This window comes from Vidua chalybeata, chromosome 7 (assembly GCF_026979565.1).
Source record: "Vidua chalybeata isolate OUT-0048 chromosome 7, bVidCha1 merged haplotype, whole genome shotgun sequence".
Classification (NCBI taxonomy): Eukaryota; Metazoa; Chordata; class Aves; order Passeriformes; family Viduidae; genus Vidua; species Vidua chalybeata.
The window spans coordinates 25,428,694-25,454,289 of record NC_071536.1 but is presented as its reverse complement, the minus strand read 5'-3'; positions in this window follow the sequence as shown (position 1 = coordinate 25,454,289).

Below are 25,596 nucleotides of genomic sequence, written 5' to 3'. Positions count from 1 at the left end.
TTACCCCAGTTTAGAGTGCTATGTTGAGTGCCTCCATTTAATTGATATTTAGTCTAGATTTTTAGGGGCAAATATTAAGTGCCATTCAAAGGCCAACTTGACTTTGAAAGATCACTCTGAGTCAGAGATCTTGGTGGACTGACTCCAAAGAGCAAAGGAAACATGTGATTACAATCTAAAGAATATTTTAACATTTAAGGTAAGTATTCACATCATCTCACTGACATTAAGACCGAATAGCTATAACTGTGCATACAGATTCCAAATTAATCAATATGCCCTCATTAGATTGGGATCTGTGCAGCTCCTGCATCCCCCCTGATGGTGACAGACACCTGTCATTCCCACCCACCCTGCACTGCTGCCACTGTGGTCAGAATGAGCCCTACCCAGGTCAGAAGTCTCCCTGAAAATGTGCTTTGTACCTGCCTGTCTGCCTTATACCCCAAGGCCCTCAGCATGTTTCTCATCTGCATTACACACAATCATCCTGCCATTTTTCTGTTTCCTTATCCCTACGTGATTCTGTTTGTTTCATCTCCTGCAGCATCTAAACAGCATCTTATGCCATCCCTGTTCATCCCTTTTCCACACTCAACAGGAATGACTCAGACTTACCCAACAGTAACACACCTCATCCTTTACTCACATAATTTCCTCACCTTTACAAACTTGTCTGATGCACAGCTCATGTTTACATCTGGCCCAAAGTGTTTACTTACCTTGTATACACAGTCCTAAAACAGAGAAGCTGAACAACATGCAGACAGTTGTCTTAAGATATAGCAGTTTACTTCCCGGGACTAAGAGAAAAGATTCTAAACAGAGAGCATAAAAAAGGATAATAACATCCTCTGTGATTTATGATGCACCCTAAAGTCAGAAATTAATTCACAAAATGAAAACTGATGTAACCATGTCTTTAACAATGCTTATGTAGTCAGAAAAATAATCTCTCAAATGTGTGCAATAACTCCACCTGGTGATTCTCAACATGGTATTGCCAAGTTTAAAGCTGCTTCTTATAAGAAAGAGAGGAGCAGAGGTGTTATACAAACTAAAGGCCTAATCTGTAACATTAGCAGCACAGTTCTCATACTGTACATCCTACGCTCTGTTAGCCTTTATTTGGCTTAACCTGTAGATTGTATTTCAATCTAAAACATGTATAAATAGGAATGTAGTGCCCACCCTGCCCACAGAATATATTTTGTTTTATAGTGGGAACCCCCTACAGCCCACAGGAGATTGTTGAACACTTACCAAAATAAATTCTAACTTTAAATTACTACATTCATTAAAAAAGCATCACTCCTTTCAAAACTCATTCTTCCTTTTTTAGGAAGGGAGCATAAAAATGCAGATGAGATTCAAAATGCAAAGCTGAGAAGCAAATATATGAAACCTTCCCCCCTGTTTAAAGCATTGATTCCCAGGACTGCCCAAGTTAGTCCTCCAGAGGAAATTAATTTTTGATACTGGCACCAGAGACTATTGATGATTGAAAAGTAGAGCATTGTTATCCTATAGATGTAATAAAAGCATTTCTCATGCCTTTCAGACTAAGAAAGGAACCACACGAGATTTCTTGCTTCTCAAACCATATTTTAAACTAAAAGTTTTCCAGGGCCTTCACAGATCTTTTCAAAGAGACAGACCTAATTCTCTATGGTATATGGTAAATTTCTAGATTTCCAGCAAAAATTTTTTGATGTGTGCATACTGACATGCATATATATATATATTTGAGACTCCATTTCCTAGAGGTTTTGCTAGTGAGATTCCTCATCCTGCTGATAAGCAATGATGTCATACTCTTATCAACAATTATAACAAGCCTCACTAAAGCATACAAAAGAATCTTACCTATAAGCATTTCCTAAAATAAGTATAATAAAAGTAAAATACACTTGAATAAAAGCTAGGTTTTTAAAATATTTTCTTCAAGTTAAACAAAAATTTTTCCCAGTTTATAATAGGAAAGAAAAAAAAATCTTAAAGTGTTATCAAAACTCTTAGAGATTTGCAGAAAACATCAGTATAAAGCTTTTTGACTAGAAAAATCATCTGACATTAGAAAAAAAATAGAATCTCAAACACCTTTTACCAATTAGATCATATTTCAGAAACACTGGTATGAAAATGGTAAATCATTGCAGTAAAAGATCACTGGATAAACACCTAAACTGAGATGAGCTAAACAACACCTGGTTTTGCCTGCTAAGTGAGGTCTCTCTCACTTTTTCTCTGCTGGCTTTTTATGATGTAGTCCGTGTATCTATGAGGGTAACCCCTTTAAAAGGAAGAGCTCTATTCCTACTGACTGCTAGAAGAGATTTCATTTGGTGCAATTAAGAACTGTGACTTAAGAAAGAAAGGGGCAGGATTTCTGGTAAGTCTGTTTCCCATGAAATTAATGAAGTTACAGAAGGAAGTCCTGCTCAGCTCTGTGACCATGTGAGTGGAAAAATCCAGTTGTGTTGCTCTGGATTTTCCTTAAGGAGTGAAAGGCCTCACTCTGGAAGAAGGTGTACTGCCTCAAAGGGCTGGTTTTTCATATTGTGTCAGGTTCAGAAAGAACTATATAACAGTCAGTGTGAAAGCCTACCCTGCCCTCTGAAGTAGAACATATGGCAAAACAGTCTTAAAAATGAGAGCTGTGCTAAGTCACAGTTTATTTATGACAGAGAAGCAAAAGGATACTCTGGGGTATCTGAACTTTATATGGTACAAGCAGGAGCTTAGCATAAATATAGGGAGTTTGCACACTGACTGGCTAGGGAAGTGTAAAGCTGGCTGGGAGGAAGAAATATACTTAAGGAGCAGAAAGATGTCCTACTTCATAAAATTCAGGTTTCTGTTCTGTTTTTCACTCAAGGTTGTTGGTTGAATCTGCACAGGTAGTTAAGCTGAATGATAAGTGGAGCAAGTTATGTAGAAAAACCCTCAATTAAGAAAAAGAAACACTACCCAAAAAAGCACCAAAAAAACTCCTCAACAACCAATCCAAATTTCATTCAGCTTGCTGTAGGATCCCCAGAAATATTTCTAATCTCATGTACTTGTTAGGGAGAGTGGAGGAGGTGGGCAAGAGCCAGTTAATTCTTAGTGGCACACTAAGCAGGTCCATGTCATCCCATCATTTTATATATGTTTGTCATGTTCCTCAGGTGGTAAAGCCATTTCTACATCTACCTGAACTGTATTTTTCTTTTATGGCAAGGACAAATGCCTGTATTTGCTGAGCATCTTAGCTTTTCTTTCAGTGTCATCAATGCTGCCACAAGTCACTAGTGCCTCCAAAGAGAATAGAGGTGCAGCAGATGTGTGCTTCTTGAAGCCTTGTCTACACTGCTGTGAAGAAGCCAGAGGAACAGAGAGCTAGTTGAAACAGCTCGTTCAGAAAATTATTTATTTTCCTTAAAATCCCACTTGAATTAGAAAGGAAAAGTCAGAATATGCTTCATCCCAAATCACTCAGAAGTGTAGACAGAAGAGCTCTTTGCAGCACAGACCTGTGCAGAGACACTGAATCATTAATATTTATACAGCAGAACTGCCCAGGCTCACTTGCTAATGCGGTTATGCTGTTTCCAAGCTACATGCAGCATTTCCCTGTTATTGCACAAAGTCATGACCAGACAGTAACTCAGAGTGACAATGCACACAGTATTCACTCTGCAGGGCTCTCAGTGGGCACAGCCATGGGTATACATTGTGTATGAACTGACTTTGGGGTACATGGCATCCTGGGTTAATACTCCTCATTCAAAAGTGCTTTCCACCTTAGTCTGATACACTATTTTCATGCAACTGGCTCTTTGTAACCAAGCCACTTGGCTTTTGAATAATAATTACCAGAGATGCTCATTTTTTCCCACCCCTACCAATGGCACGTGTTAGTACTTCCGCTCCTTCACCAGCAAATTTGTCTCAGTTAAGTTCAGCTGTTCAGAGAAAGTGCAGCAGTTTAGTGGTCACAATCAGTAACAGGAGAAAGGCATCTCTGGAGACTGATTCATGACAAAGACTCTCTCTGGAGACTGATTCATGACAAAGTCCATCTTAGGATGGACTCACTCTGGTTCCCTCTGTCCACCAATGGCACATGAAGACTGGTATGACAATTTAGACTGTTTGTTGGCTTAAGATAGTTCTTGTGCAGATGATCCATGCATTTAAAACAACTATATTATTTAAAAATCATTATTAACAGATATCAGAACTTCAGCATAACTGTTTGATGCACTTATCTTCTCAAAGTGAACATATTTTCACCAAGAAATTGGTGTTTGTTTGCCTAGATACTGTCCAATTATCAATATGACCCCACTCTATAACAGTAAATGCATCCCCTTCATTCACAAAAGTATTTCTGAATCATTCCACAGGTTCCACTCATTAAGAATCAACATACAGGAAGAAATTCAGTAATAGCAGTCCTGAGCATGGTGGCACTTTTCAAGGCTGTAACTCCTGAACACTTTACTGTGTAAATATCATATACATATATTAAGTCAGATATAAGCATATTTGTTTTTATTCCTTGCAACAAGTCCATAATGATTCCACAAAAAGATGAAAATTGCATGCAAGGTCATTATATCAAGCATGAAAATTTGACATTTTCTGTAGTTAAAAAATTATTTTTAACATTTGCTTATTTTTAAAAGTCATCTAGAAAAAGCAAATTCGTGATGTCCTTCAGCCATATGAGTTATAACAGCCCATGGAAAGCACTGAGTGGGAAAATTAGTATTCCTGGATGGGGATGTTATGTTGTTAGAAAAACCTACACACATCACACACATAATACCATCACTTTTATACTCATCCTTGTTTTGCCCTTCTTTTCTCACACATTCAGTGAGTCCAGCAGGAGCAAACAGGGAACTCCGAGTTCCAAGTGTGTAGTGTCACTCACTACCACTCCCAGCTGCATTGAGTCTGATACTGGGAGCAATTAGTCACTGGTAGCCCTGCTAAACGCTGTGATTTCAGAGGAACTGCCACCTCCCACCCCGACTGACCCAAGGCCATCACAGCCCTGCAGCTTTTCACAATGCCCAGCACCAGCAACTGCATAGGAACTGTCAAGAGTTCCTTGGAAATAATGTTAAAAGACAGCTGAAGGTCTCAGCTCCTACCAGGAAATACCTTTCTTCTCACAAAAATACAGAGCATCTAGAAACTGAGAAGCACAGTTTGGAGTAAGAGAGAATCTGAAAAAGCTTGAGGGTCCATGTTCCTGCTCCAACTGAGCTAGGAATTTAGAACTGGCTGGGATCTTTGTTATCCCTAAGAACCACTGTCTTCCTCTGTCTAACAGGTTTATAATACCTCACTTAACTCCTACTTGGAAAGGAAAAAAATAATCTGACAGATCAACATAAGAGCTTCCTGTAATTGTGCTGTTCTATTTCTTAGCTGAGCTTAAATTCACACTCTCCTTTTTATTTATATATAATCATAGATATGCTTAGCCAGGGAAGAAATCAAAACACAAGGACATTTGCTTTAATCTGGTGCATTCAGTCATTATTTAATCAAACAGGATTGAATCCCAGGTGCTTTCACTTTCAGGGTATGGGATGCTAACTTATATTAGTACTTTAATTCTCACACCTCTTTTGGGTTTGATTGTTTATAGACAGGTGTAATGCAGAGCTTATAAAGTTTTATGGAACAATTAAGAGCTAATAACTCAGATTCAGATGGGTTTTACACTTTGTCAAACTCCTGGCAAAAATGCCTCTAGTTCAGTGAAGCCCAAGCTTACCCCAGTGTGTTGAGATTATGCCTCAATATACCCTTATGTTCCAAAATGATATTGTTGATTATCTGTATCCTTGAAGAATTACTGTCACATACAGGTTTCTATAATCCATTTATGTACTTTTGCTAGTCTAAAAGGTGTAACTCAGATCCTGTAATCTGCCTGATGTAAGTCAAAATTAATGTCAGCAGAAACTGCTACTTTCAGTTGAGTAAAATTCCAAGGCTGATCTGACTGAAGGAACAGAAGTGGGAGAGCACAAGTCTCCTTTCTTTCCACAGCCCTCTTGATGTGTTTGAATTTCCAAACAGAACTATATATTCTTATATATTCACTTCAAGCTTTTCTAAAAGACCCAGCAGTGGAATAGCTCAAGAGCTTCCAGATATGATTTGAGGACACATTGCACAATAAAAAGAAAATTTTACCCCACAGCCCATGGGAGCTCAAAGCATTTGTTATGTCTTCAACATTATATTGCTGAATCACCTGTAAATCTACCAAAATAATTGCAAACAAAGGCAAGTGCTTTGCAGTATTTTTCCAGATGGCTTAAAATGTGACTGACCCCAAATATCATCCCCGCAGCAGAGTTTGCAGAGGGAGCCATGTCCCCCACTGGCTTCACTGTCCTGCATATCACACACAGGATTCAGAGCCTCAGGTGGAGCAGCCCTGCACCCTCTCTACTTTTGCTCAGGTAAGGGCAGTCAGAGTCACGACTTGTTGAAAGCAATGGAAGCCTCAGAGCCAGACAACCAAAGACTGAAATGGAGCAGGAGGAGATAACACCAATTTGGCATTCACTGTTATTTAATTGGGCCAAGTGTCTTCACCAATGGCTCTTTGGAAGGACGATGAAAAGGAGGCTAAGCTGGCTGCTGTCATCCCCAGCTGATAATTTGTACTGAGAGATAAAAAAATATCATCTGCACTGTTAATTTCTATATTATGGAAATTAATCCTCTCATTTGCACAGCAGGAAGCCAAATTATACCATCACATGCAGAAATAAATCTGACATTTTGAGAATTTGACATTGCACCACTGAGAGCTGGTTTCAGCAACACCTCCCACCTCACAGAGAGAGCATAAGGGTGTCTTCTCTCAACAAAGGTACTGATAGAATATCAGCCAGATCCTCAGCTGATGAAATTTGGCAAAGATCTGCTAGTTTAAAGAGAACAGCTGTGATCTGCCTCCCTGAAAGGCAGATAATAAAGAAAAGTGCATTTTTCTAAACTAGCAAGAACCATTTTTCTAAACTAGCAAGAGGACTTACTCAACCTTCACATTCCAGTTTCAGTTTATTTCCTCTATGAGGGTTCTTCCTGTACCTATCATAGTATTTTTTGTACTAAAAACATAACATCTCAAAAGGCAGTACAAAATGAAAATAGTAGAGGTGGAAAAAAAGAGAAAACTAACTAAAAAAAACAAAACCAATATCTGCAGTGATACAGCCTGAGAGTTAAATACTCTGTAAAAGCCACATTATCTGTCACTTGATTTGAATGACAACTACAAAATGCCTGAGGAGCATTAAGTTTTATGAAAGAGAGAATTTCAATCATTCTTAGTTAGCTTGGATTTATTTACTCAAATGTAATTGTTACTCTGTATTTGAGAGTCAAAGACTTTAATATAGATCACAGATTCCCTGGAGGTGGGGAATAATCATTTGCTGACTGATTTTCACTCATCCATTTATCTCTCCTTTGTTGATCCTGTCCTCTCAATCTTTTTATTCCTAAATGTCAACTCTAGAAAGTTACTGAAAAAAATACACATCAATTATTAAAAAACAAATAACCATTTAAATGGTTGCACTTTTGCCTAAGTCACTGATTAGTGAGAAGAGCTGAAAAATTCATATTTCATCAGCTGGTATAAATTTTTGACAATAAAGAGCCTGATTATAATTATTCAACACATTCTGCTCATATCCAAAGTGCTCCTATATATTTTATCAAATTCCTAGAAACCAATTAAGTTTAAACTTTCACTTAGGAAATGTAATAAAAAAAAGACCAATCTTTCCCAGCAAACAGGAACCACACCTGCCAACCCAAGTCTAGCACGATACCCATTCTACACTTAGGAATGAAAATAGTGAATAATCTCACCAGACTCCAGGATCTTGGGCCTTAGGAAAACATGCACATGTCCTGAAAACAGTAACAAAAAGAGTTAGCAACATCACCTGAAATTCCATTAAGAAAGGCTGTGGAATGCCACTCCCACCCCCCATTTTCTTCCTCCATAGAAGCTATTTAAGCATAACCTTGTTTGTAGTTTTTTTTCTTTCATACAGAAACATAATTAAGATCTGATCTGCAACCACATGCCTTAAATAAAAGGCAGCTGCTCATATGATCTGCTCATTAAGTGCTGTATTCCAAATGCATACAAAGATGCCAAGGTAATTAACAAGGCACAAAAGCTTTGGGGAGTTTGCAATAGAAACTCAGTTGAGACTCATCTTTACATTCACAGGATAATAGTTAGAAGTCTATGAATGTAGATTTAATTTTAATTTTTTTTTTCTCTCAGGGTAACAATTCCTAGCTGTTCTTTTTGAAAAGTTACAATTTATTTTCTACACTTATGGCTCCTAAGGATGACTTTTTGTGCTTCTAGGATCTGTTCCTTCTCCTTTCCTTTAAGCTTCAAGGCTTCGTGATAATGTTTCATAGAAGGATTTAAAGATTTTGAAAGTATGAAGTTTTCACAAGTAGCAAACCATTTTTATATCAACTAACACATCCAAAAGTCTATTTACCATCTTCTCCCCCACTATTCAGCTTCTTTACTTTTCCACCCATTTTCACTTGATAAGTCTTAACTTTTCCAAAAGCTTATATCATTACCTTGCATGGAACAAAGCTCCTTCCCATTCTTATTTCACTTGAATACTCTATTTCTTCTTTGAACAGTTAAGCAAGCAGCTAAACCAGCTGTGATAACATAACTTTTTCTGTAAATAGGACTTAGAGGAAAGAAGAAGCTGTTGTTTCTTGATGTTATTTTTGCCCTTATTTTTAATTAATAGAGTCACAAAGTTTTCTTCAGGAGCATTACCCAAAGTGAAGGGAAATAAATCATGGGAGGAGAATTTAAAAGCCACACCCACATTAAGGGGAAATTTTCTTGCTGCAGATGCAATTGCTTCACCTGTAAAAGGCAAGAGAAAAGGCTTTCTTACAGACCAGTTAATTGGGTACATTTCACAGCTTTCCCCATATCTAGCTTTCATTGTGCCTGAAGCCAAATCCCTGGTGTCCTCCCATCTTTTCAGCAGCAGTGTCATCCTTCCCTAATTTCTTTTTCTTAAGAAATTCTGAGTTTTCATAACACAGTTGAAGACTGAGTAACTGAATTAAATGTGCTAGAAGCCAAAACTTGCAAAGTAATCATAGTGCTGGCTGGAAAATGTCCTTTCTTTGTCTAATAATGCAAACCCATAAATTAAATCAAAATTCAGCTAAAGTTTGAAGTAAGAGTTTTTAGGGTTTTTTTTTTTTTTCTTGCTTTGTGCAGGCAGAAAATTTTGGATTTCCTCTACCTGCAAGGTTTGCAACAGACTAACCCACCAAAGCATTTACAGGAGTGTGGGATAGTGGACTTGTGTTTTCCCAGATTCAAAGACCTTCAGTCAAGTCCTTTTTGAATGTGATCGCCCAGGCTTTACAAGGGAGAAACTCTGTAAATCTATAATTAATACTCTTCCCAGGCTACAGAAAATATCTCTAGAATCTGCTCAGACTCAAAGACCATACTTAAACACAACTCCTCCACAGTATAGCAGAGTTCCTTAACTCTGTGATGTACCATGGGTTCTCCTACACACCCCATCCCAAACTCTGTGGAACCTATGATATTATCAGAGTGTGGCTCGGTCAGAGGGGGCTGTGAGCTGATGAGGTGCTCAAGCCCAGTACTGACCAGGATCTCCCTCTCCTCCTCAGGACTGCAAAAGGAGTCCAGCTGAATTTCAGCTCTGACACAATAGTTGCAGTCATCTTCAGAAAATTATGAAAGACAACAGTGGGCCTTAAATCCTTTTAAAGTCTATTTTTATTCCTATTAGCAAGGTGTAGTAATAGATAGTAAATAGATTCCTTTCTCTGGACTCAGGAGGAGAGTATCACATGGAGATGAAGGCATTTTAAAACAGACCTAAACTGCAGGATTTCTTCTATTTCCTTGGGGTGCCTGGTCCTGAAGGCCCTTCAAAGACTGAAACACAGTTCACAGATGTTGACTTTGCTAAGTTTTCATCTCAGGAAAAAAAAAGTGAGAAGAAAAATAAAATACTCTACAGTTGTATCTGCTATGTAGAGAAAAATATCAGATATATATTTTTCCTTCAAGCAAACCAAAGGGGACTGGAAAAGCATGAGCCTTGCTGTTATTTCTTACCAAAAATGGTCAAAATTATCTGACCTACAGCAGTAATTATAGCAATAATAATGATCCTGATGATGATGATAAATCCATAAGGATATGCATTATTTTAAGAAAGCCTGACTGCAAAATACATAGGTGAACCTGAGAAATGGAAAACTTGGGGAAAAAGAAAACAAATTGCCATTTCATGAAGAATAACAAACCTAGGAGATAAGTCAGCTGGGTGAAGAGTGAAGTAAGGAAAAACAGTTATTTTTAAAAATAGATGGATTTCCAAGGGAAGAGAGGCATGAACAAATTAGCAGATGGAAGCAACAGTGTTGGGGAGATGACCATTAAAATGTGTAGTGACCTCTTGGAACAATGACAAGCTCTGCCATTTGTGGCAGTGTTTCCTCAAAGCCTCGGTCCGGTGCTCAGGCTCTCGCTGCCACAGGGGCTTTCCAGCAGAGCCCCCGCAGAGCCCGAGGAGCTGCCAGCAGCTCACAGTGGCTGGAGGCAGCTCAGGGCAGAGGGCACAGGTTTGTGCTGTCAAACAGCAGGATGCAATGGGATCAGACATATCCAGCAGCAGTCTCACAGGCCATACATATTTATGCATTAATGTGCGATGGTGGAGGTGAAGATGCAAACCCCACGGAATGAAAATTCCTTTTCCAGAGTTACTTCAGTCAAAAAGCACTTTTCTACTTGTCTAATGCTCTGAAATGGCTGGTAGAAATATCCTATTTCAGCCACACAGAATAAGTGTTCATATTCATCACTTTGGTCTTTACTTCAAAAACTCATCCCCTGCATTATATATGAGGAATTTTCTCTGTCACGGTATGTGCTCCCCTGTGTCAACCACCTTTTGTCCCCAGTGGTCTCATTAAAAAAAAAAATGTTATCCTTAAGCAAGCACATTAAGAAACAGTAATGTGTGAAGAATAAAGCTGAATAATTCAAAACACTCCTTAGATCTTCATGATGATTTTAAGCAAATAATGATAATTTGTTTTACATTATCTTCAAAGATGCATTTGATTTTTACTTTTCTTATGAGAGTTCCCAGATAAAGCACAGAATTGGACTGTCCATTTGAACAGAATAGATGTCCCGCAGCTTTTTTAGTCCTGTTTTCCCTGTCTCATAAAAGCCTTACCTCCAAGGATGGGAATCCAGTTCTGATCCATCAGAGTTTCTGCAGATGGTGCAAGCTGAAATGTTGATTTTGACAAAGGGGCATCTCATTTCTGATATATAGCAATAGACTGAAAAATGCTCAAGGTATCTTGTCAATGCAACTAAATGTTCAGTAACAATTTTTTGTCTCTTCCAAGTTACAACAAAATCAATGATCTAGAAGGAAAAATACTCACAAGGCCATTACTATTTTTCAGCCCTCCTTCACTGCTTTATTCTCTCATCACTTTGGTCATTCAGTTTCCAGCATCCTCCAGAGTCTGACAGATATTTAAGAGCAGAGAAGTCAGGAAAAATCTTATAATAAAAACTGCTGATTGCTAAAGAAATACAATGTTCTGGGTGATGGGAGTCTAAGACATTTCTGTAGCAATGGGTCACTTACTTTAAACTATTTTCTCTTTTACAGTGGGTAAAATATAACTAGGCTTTGTTGAGGTTACTACCCTTACAGTAACAATAGACCTGTTTCCTCTTATGCTCTCATGTCTCATCTTTGCATCAGCAGAAAATCTCATTTCTCACTTGTGTATGTCATTCCCTTTCATGAACACACATATCCCACAATCTAAATGTGACGGATTTTTTACCTATTCTCTCAGAATATCCAGTGCTGGAGATTTAGTGCTTCAAAACAACTCTGGGAACCTCAGTGCATGCTTCCTTGGTAGGCTGGAAAAATAGAGAAGAGACTTGCAAAGATAAATCAAAGTGTGAGATACTTTACTAAACTAGAGCAATTTTTATAGCATTTAGATGATACTGAAGCACTGTTAACCAGAGTGTAAATGATTGAACAAGTGATGAATCCCTTAGAGGAAAAAGCCATTAGAAGGTTTTAAATCCATAAAAATACCCAGTATTATGTGCTATAAAGAGCATCAAGATGTCCTTTTCTTCCCTTTTTAATACAATCCTCATCAGAATACTCCTGTACAGGCTTCCCAAAGCATTTTATCAACACACTCCAAACAACACCTGTGTTGAATTTCAATATGATTTACAAACGAGCACAGGAAGGGAAGCACTGCTGATAGTCTCCATTTACATCCACGTGAAGGTCTCAGCCTACTAAGAGGATGTGTTTAGCAACTGCATGGGACACACTTCTCATTTCCCAACAAGCTCTAAAACTAGATTTGATTTTGCAAATCCAGTGAAATCTGCTTCTCCCAAGTTGTGTCTCCATAAGTAACGGTGATTTGGAATATCCATTTGCAAATAATCCATTCTCTGTCCTCAGGCTGCTCAATATGGACGGGAGATTTCAACACAAGTTTTCTGTGTCTCCAGCAGAATATCTCAGTCAACAAGCTTATTAGATCTCCTCAGCTGTGTCCTTTAAAACTGTCCAACTTTGTTTAACTGATTAAATAACCACTGGAGCAATAATCTGACTTTCCTCTCGCATGCTTGACTCCCCTAACCTCTTTCTTGTCCAATGAATGTTTAATTACTGAAGTAAACTAAAACATATGCAAGATGCAAGATGAGGAGAGCTTGCCCACAGCATGCGTGATAGCCAAGTAATTCAGGCTGTCTACTGAGCAGCATAGGTTTAGGCATCTACTTCAAATCTTCCACACTCAAACCTCATGAATATTACAAACTCATTCTTGAGAGTGGTCTGTGGGTAATTAAGAGGTACAGTCCTGTTAGTTTGTACTTTTTAAACTAGCTTAAGGTTCTAAGAGAGTAATTATTATTTTCAACTTCACCTTCAATACACTGGGATGACCCCATGCAGTCCTTTAGGTGGTCATGCTCTGTATTTGACTCTGAGCTCTACAGATTAACTTTTAGAGTTTAGAAGACTAGATCTACCTCCATGAGAATCTTTTTTGTAGCCTACCTGGCATACAGACACTAGTGCAAAAACTTCCATCATCTGCACTGTCAGTAAATAAATATATATATACATATATATTCAGTAGACTAGGTACAGAATGAAAACATAATCAGTGTAGGCCTTTTGGAAAAGACAGTGCTCTTTTGAAAGAAATACAAGTTTTAGATGGGAAAATGGCCTTTGATTTCTCCTCACTGATTCTACAGGTGTTAAGGGCAATAGTCTTGCACTACGGGGACTCTTAAGTCAGAAAAAATTAGAGCCATAAAATAAAACTCCATGCAGAAGAATGAAATTAAGGCTAACTCTTTGTTCTTAAATCTGAGATAAAGAAACTGTAAGGAACATTGTGAAACTCTGGGTTATTTATACTGGCTATTTTGTGTTAGCATCTCCCCATGAAAAATGGACTCATGCTAGGACTCAAAGCATAAGAGGCCAAGGCCCAGCAGAGTGCACACTGAAGCAAGAGGTACCTTCAGTTGTACCTGTTGTCCCTTAGCTCTAAACAAGTGCTATTGTACACACGGAGTCTGTGCAGCCCTTTCCAGTCCATACATCCCTTTCCAGAGGAGGGATGTGCTGACCTTGAGCAGCCCTAACAAAGAGTAGATTTTGTTAAAGTGGAATGAGGAACCCGTAATGCTGAAACCTTTTTAACAATCCCTTCCAGGAATATTTTCTCCCACATCCATTAAATATTCAGAAACATCAGTGTTGAAGCACCCTTGTCAAAATAGAATAAATCCTTTGTGGAAGTTTTCCTGTGTCTGCTGCCCACCATGCATCATCCCTGAATGAGCACACTGCCACTTTTGTGTTTCAAATTCTGCTTCTCTACTGCTTTTACAGCAACTGCCTCCTCTCACTTCTCAGGGATGTAACCAGCTGTCTGCAGTTTAATTGGGACAGTGAGAACTGCTCTAGGACTTGACTACGTCAAGCAAGCAAAACGTCCCCTCTTAGTGACCTGCTGAGGCTGCTTCTTCTTTGACTTGAAGTTTTGTTTGTTTGTTTGTTTGCTTCTCTGCCTGCTGCTTCTCAGTAGTTTCTGTCCTGTATGAACTCCACTTGTGTGTCCTTTATAGTCTGGAAGGTGAGCTGAGTTTTTATTTTCTCCTAAGTCTTACAAGCGTTCTCTAAAATAATGCAGGTCAAGAAAATAGAAGCATTCATTTTCTGAGGCTGAACTTGAGAAGCAAAGGCTGCTTTAACCCAACCTGCCTGTCACAAGTGGAAGCTGTCACAGATCATTCTAAAGGAAAGGAAAACCGTATATCACCAGATGGATAGTCTCCCTGTCTGTTATCTCAGTTGTCAACTAGAAGGAAAAGGACCTAGCAGAAAGGTGACAGCAAAATAATGATATTTTTAATCCCTTACTGGATTAGGAACAATCTTTGCTATGGAAAGAGAAATCTGTTGTTAATGCTAATTATTGTAAGGTTTAGAGCCACTGTTATCTTCCAAAATATCATAAACCAAGCTTTGTTGCCTGCTATCCTTTTGGATCCCATTGAACAAAACAGTGAGATGAGGAGCAGGATTGACTTCACTGATATCAACAGGACTGTTCACATGCTTACAGTGATGCGCACAATTAAGAATTTTGCTGAAAAAGGACTAGACTACTATTCTTTATTTAATGTTGCTTATAATGTGTCCCACTATTTTCTGCTGTTTATTTTCTGATGATAACAGTTCCTCATCTCTGAGTTGCAAGTGTACCTGTTGTAGTGAAATAGAATTAATAGCCTGGCAGATGAAATCCCATCACATTTACTTCTCTTGTTACTGTGAGATGTCATATTCACCATAGAAGAGGAATATGCTGCCACCCCATAATAATAGCAAACCTACTGTAAACTATCATTTTCAGGAACCTGTGAGCATTGCACTCAGGCCAAACTTAGAGGCAATTCCTTCAGGAGGTACTTTGTCCCAACACTACAAGAAAATAAAGCTAAAATATATCCCGGACAAAAGGCAGGCCAGGAACTGGCTGAGGGAGTGAACCCACACCCTGAGAGTCACCATGAGAACCTGCACAGACAGCACAGACACCCAAACAGCTCTGACTGAGTGGCCCTGCCTCTGAAGGGAAGTCATTGTTCAGAAGTGATGCCTCCATTCTGCATCTGAGATGCCTCCTAATAATCTGCATCTGAGTTTGGCTTCCTCCAGTGTCCTCGAGGCCCATGGCACACAACAGGCATGGCCATTGGGAAATTATACACTTCATGTTTCCCCTGAACAATCCAAATACAGCTCTGATGCCTGATTTCATCACCAACACTGGCTGAATAATCAACATCCCTCTCTGCTAGGTCAGGATAGACATGAGGGACTGAATGCAAAGGCACTGAGAGGTCCTTTACTCCATTTCTCTCTGCACGCACCCCAGCAATTTCCCCCAGCAGCTGCAGGGAGCTCCCCTTGTCTATCACAGGTCTTGTGGCTCTCATCTTTCTGCAGCTTAGAGAACTGGGAACTAGGACATCTCTGATTTGTTTTCCTCACACCTCCAATATTACACTCCTGCTCCTGGACATGAAATTCTACCCTTCCACAATGCAGATTTCTATTTGTGTTCTTGCAAAAACAAGAACTTACGTAAGGAAATCCTTCCCTTCACTGAGATTTTCTTTTGCTTTCTTATCCTGAAGAATGTTTTTCTTGAAATCCAAAGCACCACAGAAATATTCCTAAAGTCTAAAAATATGCAAGTATTGTGTTCCAAATCGGTGGGTATGCTATTCATGATGGTTGTTCATCCATGGTGTAGAGCAACTGCTTTGAAGAGGGGCACAAGCCAGGTTCTGAAGAATGATTTGCATGAGAGTACTGAACATTTTTATTCAAGCATTCTGTGATCCTGAGAAGGAATAGAGAGATGACAGCACTGCTATCTCCTCCGACACCCACTCTCCAGCAAGAAGGAAGAAACAGGAAATCTCCTCAGGGAGCATTGTAAAGGGGCAATGGCCTGGGTCAATATCTGACACCCAGAAACTTCCCATATTTTGAGTGCATATTGGCATCCTTCTCAGACCTTTCTAGGTCTGTGTGTGTCTGCATTATGATTTCTGTAGTGCACAGTGTGGGACCAGCACAGGTGAAAGGCAGCACTATAATGAGGAAAAATAGCCCTGCTCCTTCAAACACCTGTGTGAACACCCTGTTGTGTGTTATATACAAGGTCACATGAGAAGTATAGTGTATTCTGGGCTTAAAATCTTCAGAAGCGTGTGTTGGATGCTAATTCTTTCTGTACTTTGATCAGATAAAGCACATACAGATAATGCATTGTATCCCATGTAGGGCTGCAGAGAAAAAAAAAAAAGAAAAAAAAGAGGCTCAGCCAATTCTTCTAGTCACTAAGTTAATGCCAGTTGTGTCTTTAATGTGAAATTATTCTCAGTGTGTATGATTATTATGTTCTCCAAGTGTGAGTCCAAGAAGCAACATTTTTGCTAGGAAGGAGACATTATATTATCCCCCATCTTGTAAAAATTCCAGTCTTTATTTCAGCTTTGTCCAGAGCTTCTGATTATAATTTTTAATCTATTTTTATGTTAGCTTCTCTGCAACATCAACAGTAGATTTTTAAAATTTGCTTATCTTATCATTCATTTACATGTCACTCTACTTTTGCTCTGCTGTTTCCCAGTTTAAAATCTTAACTAAAATGAATGTGTTTAATAACCTTGCTGCAATCTAATTGTCAATTAGAATAAATCATCATCAGCTTTTTTTAAACATTTTATAATCTCATCATGAAATAACACACACACACAAATTAAACTAAAACCAAAGGAAAAGAGAAAGTCAGGATAAGTTTTCTAGTTGCTGTACTTTGGTTATTTACTTTGGAATTTTGTTGGGCGGGGGGGGGTGTTTCCAGGTCTTTATCTTTGCTCTGTAGGCAATAGCTTTATGAAAGTATTAAAAGTGGCCTTTTGACAGCTAAATGGGATAGAAGCAAAATTTCCATTTTATTGAAACTGTCTTCACAAAGTGTGCAATTTTCCTTATCCAGACAGTTTAAATTCAAGGCTTCTCTAGCAATATCACACTCAGTCAAATCCTACAGGTTATTTCTATTAAAGTTTGGGGTTGAATGGAGACTAACTAGAATGTTGATAATATTGTTAATATTGGTGGAATGCAGTAATTTGGATGAATTTAAGATGATAAAATTTATAGTATTTCTGGAATTACAAACTGTTTGTTTATATAGTCAATTTGTTTAAAGAAATAAAGTAATGTTTCACCTGACACCCTTAAATTACTTTTTCTCTGTAATTGCTTATAATTATTTTTAACAACATAATCTTAATGATTGGGCACTGTTATAATTTGTTCTTTAAAAGATTTTGTTATATCCTTATATCCTGAGTCACATTTTAAATGATCAGTGCTTTTAGCTTACCATTTCTGTTACCTTACTGAGTGAAAATACACTTTACTGTTTAAACTCATCAGGAAAATACTGTGTATTTAACATCTCCCTGGCTTCAGTTGCATTTTTTTAACCTAATATTGAGTAATTTCATTCCCTGTTATTTTGCTTCTTTCCCTTTAACTGATATTCTCTGACAGGATCAGCTTATTACTAGAGGAGGGATGATTGCTCTTCCCTTATTAATCTGCATCTGAGGAAAGACAATAACATAACTGATAACTGGTTGTTTGTGTGACTCAAAGGATATTTAAAAGGAAGAAGTGGGCTTATCCTCTGACAGGACATATTTTCTACAGTGAGTATGTAACATTAAAGTATCAAAATTTAACATTATAGAAAGAGATAGGATAGACAGGAATTTTTTGTCAAAATACTATTAAAATTTTCATGTATTTTTAACATTAGCATCCTGGTGGTTAACTAATCAAACATTATTCAATATATTTCATTTTATATACAACATTTTTGACAACTGGAATGAAGTTTGCTAGCATGGAGAAGACAAGTCTCATGAGACTGGTGTTACATGTGAGGCTTTTCAGAGACCTTTTTGAGAGGACAGACCTCATGTTTAAGGTGAGATTGAAGCTTGAACAGTTAAATCAGACTTCTTAACTGTTTCTGCATTGACCTCTGTATATAGATCAGTAATTTCCATCAATTTCTGCCCCATACAATCCTTAATGAGGTACATTTATCCAACCACATGTTTTGTGATCAGTTATTTGCATGAGTCTTTTGTCTCAGGAAACCTAAAAACCACCTTCGCAATGCAGAATATGAAAGATTATTTGCAAAATTAGAGTGGGGGTGTGTACACATGAATTGGAACAGCCAAAGTAACATGTGCAGACTCACTGCTCAGGTGAGGATGCACCTGCTGAAATGGTGGGAGCTAAATGCCCTTTGGGAAGGATATGAAGTTTTAACACCACTCAGGGTGATTTTTGACAATCCAACACTGAGTGTTCAAGTAGTACTAATATTTAATTTTGTCATCTTTCCACAGAAGTGATAAAATGGACACTAACATTTTGATCACAGACAAATGGTTATAAAAAAGTAAAAACAACCCTTTGTTTTGTCATTTATAAACCATATTTGTAAATGAGTTTCTTCTTTCCTGTATATTTTCACTCCAGACACTATTCTTGTATTTTTATCATTTAGTGAATGATGTGCTGCAGTGTGAATTTTGGTGTAGGCCTATTTTCAATTTTCTTACTGCTGACTCCTTTGCTTTTGGCTGATTTATACTGTGTACAGCTAGAGAAGGAGCTGCAAATGACAAAATGGAATAGACAACCTCGAACCCATCTTCAGGGAATATTCAAGCATTCAAGCTTCATATTTGCTATTCATGAGCACTTTTCTCCAGCTACGCTCTGCTGCCCAAGTGTTTCCTGAAAGTAAATGTGGCACCATTTTAACATGAACATTAAAAATGACATCATCAACCTATCTTATCAGAAGACCTGATTGTATTAAAATTTCAAACATGTATATGTTAATCTCTCTTGTTAATTAGTTATTGTCTTAAGTTACTGACAAATCAGATCTGAGTAGCTATCAAGCTTTAAATGTAGTTGTTATCCCAGAATTGTTCACCAGGAGATGGGATAAAACACAGAGACCACATAACCAGGAAAGAAGCCATCAGGCTTGTACTAGTTTTTCCCTAAGCATCCAAAGCTGACCCTTCTGGGGGCTCTGTATTAGGCTACCAGTACTCTTGGTCTGACAACAATCAGGTCTCTCTTCTAATTTTCTTATAGTATTCAAGGAAGCTAATTAATTATTTTTCTGAAGGGCAACCACATATATGTCTTTTTCAAGGCAATATATGTTTCTCAGTGGTGACTTGAGATATTGGTTGCTGTTTCAAGTGGTGTTTTGCCAAAACTCATGTGATCTCATAGTACAGCCAAAAATGCCTTCAGACATCATGTCTGGCATCCATCTGCAAGTTCAGTAGGACAGAGATTTTCCTAGGCTTGTGTCTGTATTCTGTTTTAATGAAACTCTGAGCAATCACATGAAGATAAAGCCCAGGATACAGGGAATAATACACAGCTAAGATTTTAAATAACTTTCAGCAGGCAGCTACATACATCCTCATCCATTCATGTTTAGGTGTGATGGATCAAAGCATCGCATCAGTGAGTCCTGACAGACAGACTGCAGCTATGGCCAGTTTCAAGCAGGCAATCCCCTCAATTTCTCTTGTACTGGAATTTTCTAACCTAATTTCATAGCCCTGGAAACACAGCAATCTATCTAGGCGTGTTGACTGGACTGAATTTACACAGGTCATTTGAAAGATAAAGGTCACATACATACCAGGCCACTGGACCACATTTATTAACAGCATCCTGCTGACTTTCAACATCATTAGTGTCATCTGGACCAATGCTGGAGTAAATGAAATGTGACAGAACAAAAGACTGTTGCCAAGAGTGTGGATGTACCTAAGTGATACACAGGGAGGTTCAGCCTTATTAACCTCTGGAAAAACCACACTGTTCACCAAAGTCAGTAGCCAGAACAGCCTTTGCACGAGACACTCTCAGCCTGGTGATGTTACAGCACTTTTAGTCGAAGAGACAATTAAAGTGAAAATTGCTGACCTGAGGTTTATACAATATTTTTATAGAAGGCAGAAGTTCTAAACAGGGACAAACCATCTAATACTCACATTTTGAGAGCGTGCAATACCCAAAATGACAGAGAGTCCCAGGTGAGAGCTATTGTGCATGTATTTATTTTGCTTATTTTTGGAAATAGTTCTGGATAGCTAGCGATTTTCTTACAGTTGCCTGAAATCTACATGTCTGATTCAATTCAGAGACTGAGGGGCTGCCTGCAGGAAATACGTGGCCAAGTGCAAATGTTTTCTGGTTACAAAATTATTAAACTTTCTGTGAGACCTGTATGAAATAGCTCTGAGCACAGCCAATGCTGGCACGGTATTATAGCAATGGTTTCCTTGTAGTTCTTGTCAGGATTTGATGACAGTCAATAAGTCTGGCAAAATTGTGCCTCATGAGAAAACAATTCAGGAGTAATTTTTGTCAACATTCTCTGCTAAACAAACACAATATTTAGCTTCCATCATTTCACTCACAAAATGTTATTTCAAAACTTGAGGGTTTTATCCATTTTATACCATGATGTTGAGGGCAGTTCTGGAGGTTAGACAGCACCCCCAGGCAAACACCAACTCAATTTGCTGTTAAAACTGCACCGAAAAATTCCTTGCTAACCTGGTCTTTGTGCACCAAGAAGTATTAGCCAGGTCTTAAATTGTTCAGGAGTGTTGCACTGATCCAGACCCGGCACTTCCAAAGACACGTGGACAGCTCCTCCCCATGACATCTCCTTCAGCCCAGGGCACACAGAGTGCAGCAATAGCTCCTTGCTTTCCTCTCTCATCCTCACAGCCTTCCATGGGGTTTATGCTTGCCATGATTCCCCCTCAATGTCTCAGTCACAAGTTTCCCATATGTGCTGTGGGAATCCTGGCATCACAAACAACACAGAAGAAATTATCTGAGTGGGAAGCTGTGGCAACAGTCATGAAAGGGAAATGCAGGATACAGAAACTTCCACAAAGGACTGTCACAATTCTTTAAGACTGAGATTTTCAAGAAAGCAGATACTTCTAAGAAGGAGGGAAAAAACCCAAACAACAAAACCAACCAACCAACAGAAAAAAACAAAACTAAACAAAACAAAAAAAACAAAACAAAACAAAACAAAACAAAAAAACAAAAAAAAAAAAACCAAAAAAAAAAAAAAAAAACTTTTAAGGAGTTAAACCAGATATTTCAGAGAAAACTTTCCAGGAAAACTTCCTTCACTTTAGAAAAGGAAATTCTTTCTCCTTTTACATTCCAGACACAGAGTGCTAAAGAGAAGACCTCCCAGAGAGAATAAACACATGCCAGTGCAGAAAACCATGCCAGAAAGGATTTGATTTTTTATTGAGGCTTCTTCAGATTGCAGGTTTCACAGTGCCCATTCAGACACACATTCTTGCTGAGAGCTTAGTTTAATGCATGCTTCAAAAAGGAGCTTTTAGTGCTCTTGTTAAAAGCAAGATTCTTTTAGAACTTTGTAAAGCTTATCATTTGAGCAACATGCCACTGAAAGGTAAGTGGGAGGTTCAGTTCTCCTGGACAGCTGAGACTGGGAGACTCTCACTCCATCACAGCCCCCATGTGTTTGCTGTAAGTGCAAATCACACGTGGGAACTGAGGCTCACCTCAAATTGATACATGCAATGCTAGAAAATATTATTCTCCCAGAGGTGAGCTGAGGGGAGAATACATGTTCTGCTTTCATTGCACATTTTCTGTAATTTCAGTAATATCCTGCTGGAATAAGGAGATGGAGACTAAAAGGCAAGTGTAATATGTTGTACCAGAGAAAATTTAGAGGAGAAAATTACATCGGCAGAGTCCTTCAGGAGTTGTATAGTCCTTCATCTTGTCCCAGGGCAGGATGGGCTACTCTTGAACCATTTCTGACAAGGACTGATTATACAGATGAAGACTCCAGAGCTGCAGAGACTCAACAAGAACCCTTAAGCCAGTCTCCTTTCTCTGACAAAGTTGTTTCCCAGATATCTAAAGCAAATCTCCCTTCTTGAAATTTAAACTCAGTATGTCTTTTTCTAAGTGGGAACGGAAGGGAACAAATTATTCCTTCCTTTCTGGCAGCTGTTTCTTACATATTTTAAGTTTTCTCTCATGTCTTCCCTCTTCTCCTCCTGTCCTAGATTAGATAACCCATAAATTTGCCCTTTCACAGCATATTGCATGGGCTAATGAAATCCAGGAATCAATTACATAGATTACAAGGGCCTTGAATGACAGCATAGCAAAATACAATACCCAGCCTTGTGTCTGAAGGAACAGCATGTGAATACTTATTCAACACCAGTATTTGTCTGTGGTGCATTATGGCTTTATCTAATTAATTACATTAAGAAGTGCTTGATTATGATAGCAGTGAATGTCTTTCCTGCTCACTCTTATCACTTGCTTAAAACTATTCTGTTCAGCTGAGATATACATGCATCTGAGAGCTCATTTAGATATTAGGTACCAAACTGGATTCTCATTCCTGAGTAGGTTTATTATATTCAGAACCTGTTATCTGATGATCACAGTTACTAAATAAAGCCTCCTAATAACTTCAGCAGATCAGATTGTTCATAAGTTAAATGGGGGGAGGGATGCAGGGAGGGCAGAGCAGGGGGAGGATGAAGAGCAGCCTGAATTATTTATTCATTTCCCCATTTTCAAGACCTTTCTCATCCCTCTTTGTGCCAAGCCTTCAAGACGTAATTGGAAATGTTAGATACACTCCTTCAAAAATGTTCTCTGAACAAATTACCAAGTACCATTCTGTGAAATGAATGGATCACAAAGAGCAGCACTTCTTCAAAGGAAAGTGGGCAAGCTGATATTCAAGTATTTGGTCTTTTATTGGTCATCATTCACTTACTCAGAACATTCTTGGAAAATGAACTATTTTATTTCTTGATTGTTTCCAAAGCAAGACTCTTTATGCAGTTCTCATAGAATCAATTTTAATTGAATACTTTCATTCCTGTGTAAAGTTTCATTTTAAAAACATTCAGATCTAGGAGATGCCTCCGTCTTTGCCAAATGTACGCCCATTTTTCAGTTTTGTGAACCATCATTACATTAGGATTCTTGTTCCTCAATCATACACATATACCAGCCTATATTTTTAACATCTAAAGGCCAAAATTAAAACAAAGAAATAAAGTTTTAAACTCCCATCAGATCTAAAAGAGAAATATTTTGGTTGTCCAAAGTGAGCTCATCATTCACATGTTATTTCCCAGTATCCTTAGTCACTTAGCAACAACTTGCTCATGTGTGAGCTGAGTTACAAATATTTATCCATAAACGCAGATGTTGGGTTCAGCAGAGGTCTGAGAAAGTTTTCATCCCTAAGAAATGAGCCTGTGAGCTCTATCTTGTGGCACAACAGCGTGATCAGAACTGCTGGGATCATTTCTTGGTACAAATAAGCTTAGTGACTTGAGTTTTCATCACTGTCCTGACAGAGTAGTGAAAAAAGCCTTATGAAGCATCCCGGATCTTCATATCAATGATGAGATTTATATTTATATATTTTTTATTTTATATCCTTATATCAGTACTGAGCTAAAATCGAAGAAAGGAAGCATTCAGAAAATTTGGGTGTACCATGGCAGCAGATTATGGGGCATCCGCTCACACCCAGAGACCACAACTGGGAACTCCTGATATATCCTTCTGATTGCTGGATATGAATGAAACAGAGGGATTTCAGGAGAATGATGATTGTTTGTAAAAGGTCTGTTACAGGGCTAAGGTGGCAATTGGACTGTGTAATGCCTTCACCTGAAAACAGTTTAGCATTGTTGTCATTTTCCATCTGTGTGGAGCACTGTGGGGAGAGGAGATTCATCCTCTCATGCCAGATGCCACTAAAACAGAAACAATGAGATAGATTCTAAGAGAACTGAAGGTAGTTCCTGAAGGATCCAGCTCTGGAAAGTCTGGACAGCATTATTTTTTGCAGACCGTGAATCACTCACAGAGGCACCAGTTCATAACTGGTCACACTGATGTTTGCTCATGAAGGCAGCAGTCCCTGGGTTGTAAATGAGTAGGATCGCTCCAGATGTCTCTGTCTACCTCAAATGCCAGAATATTGACTGGCTGATTCAAACAGAATAAACAGTAGTATATGAATCCAAAATAATCTGTGCAAGGGTCATCTTCCTTCTACTGATGATAGTAAAGCTCAAAACTTGCAGGGGAAAGATTCTTAGACCTCTTAGATAATCCAGGTACTATGATGGGATTTCTCCAGAAAGGTTATTCTCAGTTAGCATAAAAAAAAAAAAAAAAAAAAAAAAAAAAAAAAAAAAAAAAAAAAAAAAAAAACGAAAGAAAGAAAAATATTGCCACATATTAAATGCCATGCTATTATTTTCCATTTTTAAAAGAATGATGAGGGTGAGAATGGAAGAATAATTAAACATTGCAGTAATTATATTGATTAATGCTGGGATTATGTCTGACATTTGTAATATAAATTGAAGGACAAGCCACAACATGGATATGTGTGGTTATGACATTTCTTAAAGTGCCTTGAGAGATTGAAATCACTAAATGAATGTGAGTCATTACACAGTTATCTTTGTGCTTTCCCCTTTTAATTTTTTTTTTTCAGTGATTTGAGAAATAAGAGAAAGAGATGGTGTTTCGAATCTTTTATGAAAAGTCCTTGTTTTTTTCCTGGCACTTCAAAGCAAAGAGGATCTGAAGAGACAAACAAAAACATTCTTGTCTTCTGAGTTCAGAGCAATGCACACAGCCGTGGAACATATTCCTTTGCTCATGTGCAAATGTGGACGCACTGTCACCTTGAAATGCTCAGCCCTGGGGACCAGCTGTCTGTAACTCAAAGCCTGGTTTGATTCAGCACAGCTCTGTGACCTTGCCTAAGTTTCCTGAAGAAATTGTTGCTAAGGTGTGAGGCAGTCTATGATGTGCAATTATGCAAGATAAAGAAAACAATCACAGACAACCTTGTAATTGTCAAGACAATTGTGATAATCAGGAGCTCAAGGGTTAAAGAGGAAAAATCCTGGCTGGATTTCCTAAGGAAAGCTGAAATTCCTAAAGGAAAAAACAAAAAGCAAAGAAAGGTAAGAATCAGAAAATGACAAACATGCCACTGCTGGGAGTGATGGCTATCTGCCTTTCCTCACCATTCTCATGTACGCCTGCCCAGAAAAGACAGCCCAGGTGACTCAGCAGGGGTGGTGAGCTGGTTAATTGTGAGACTCCCAGCACTTGAGTCTTCCCCACCTCCTGGGCC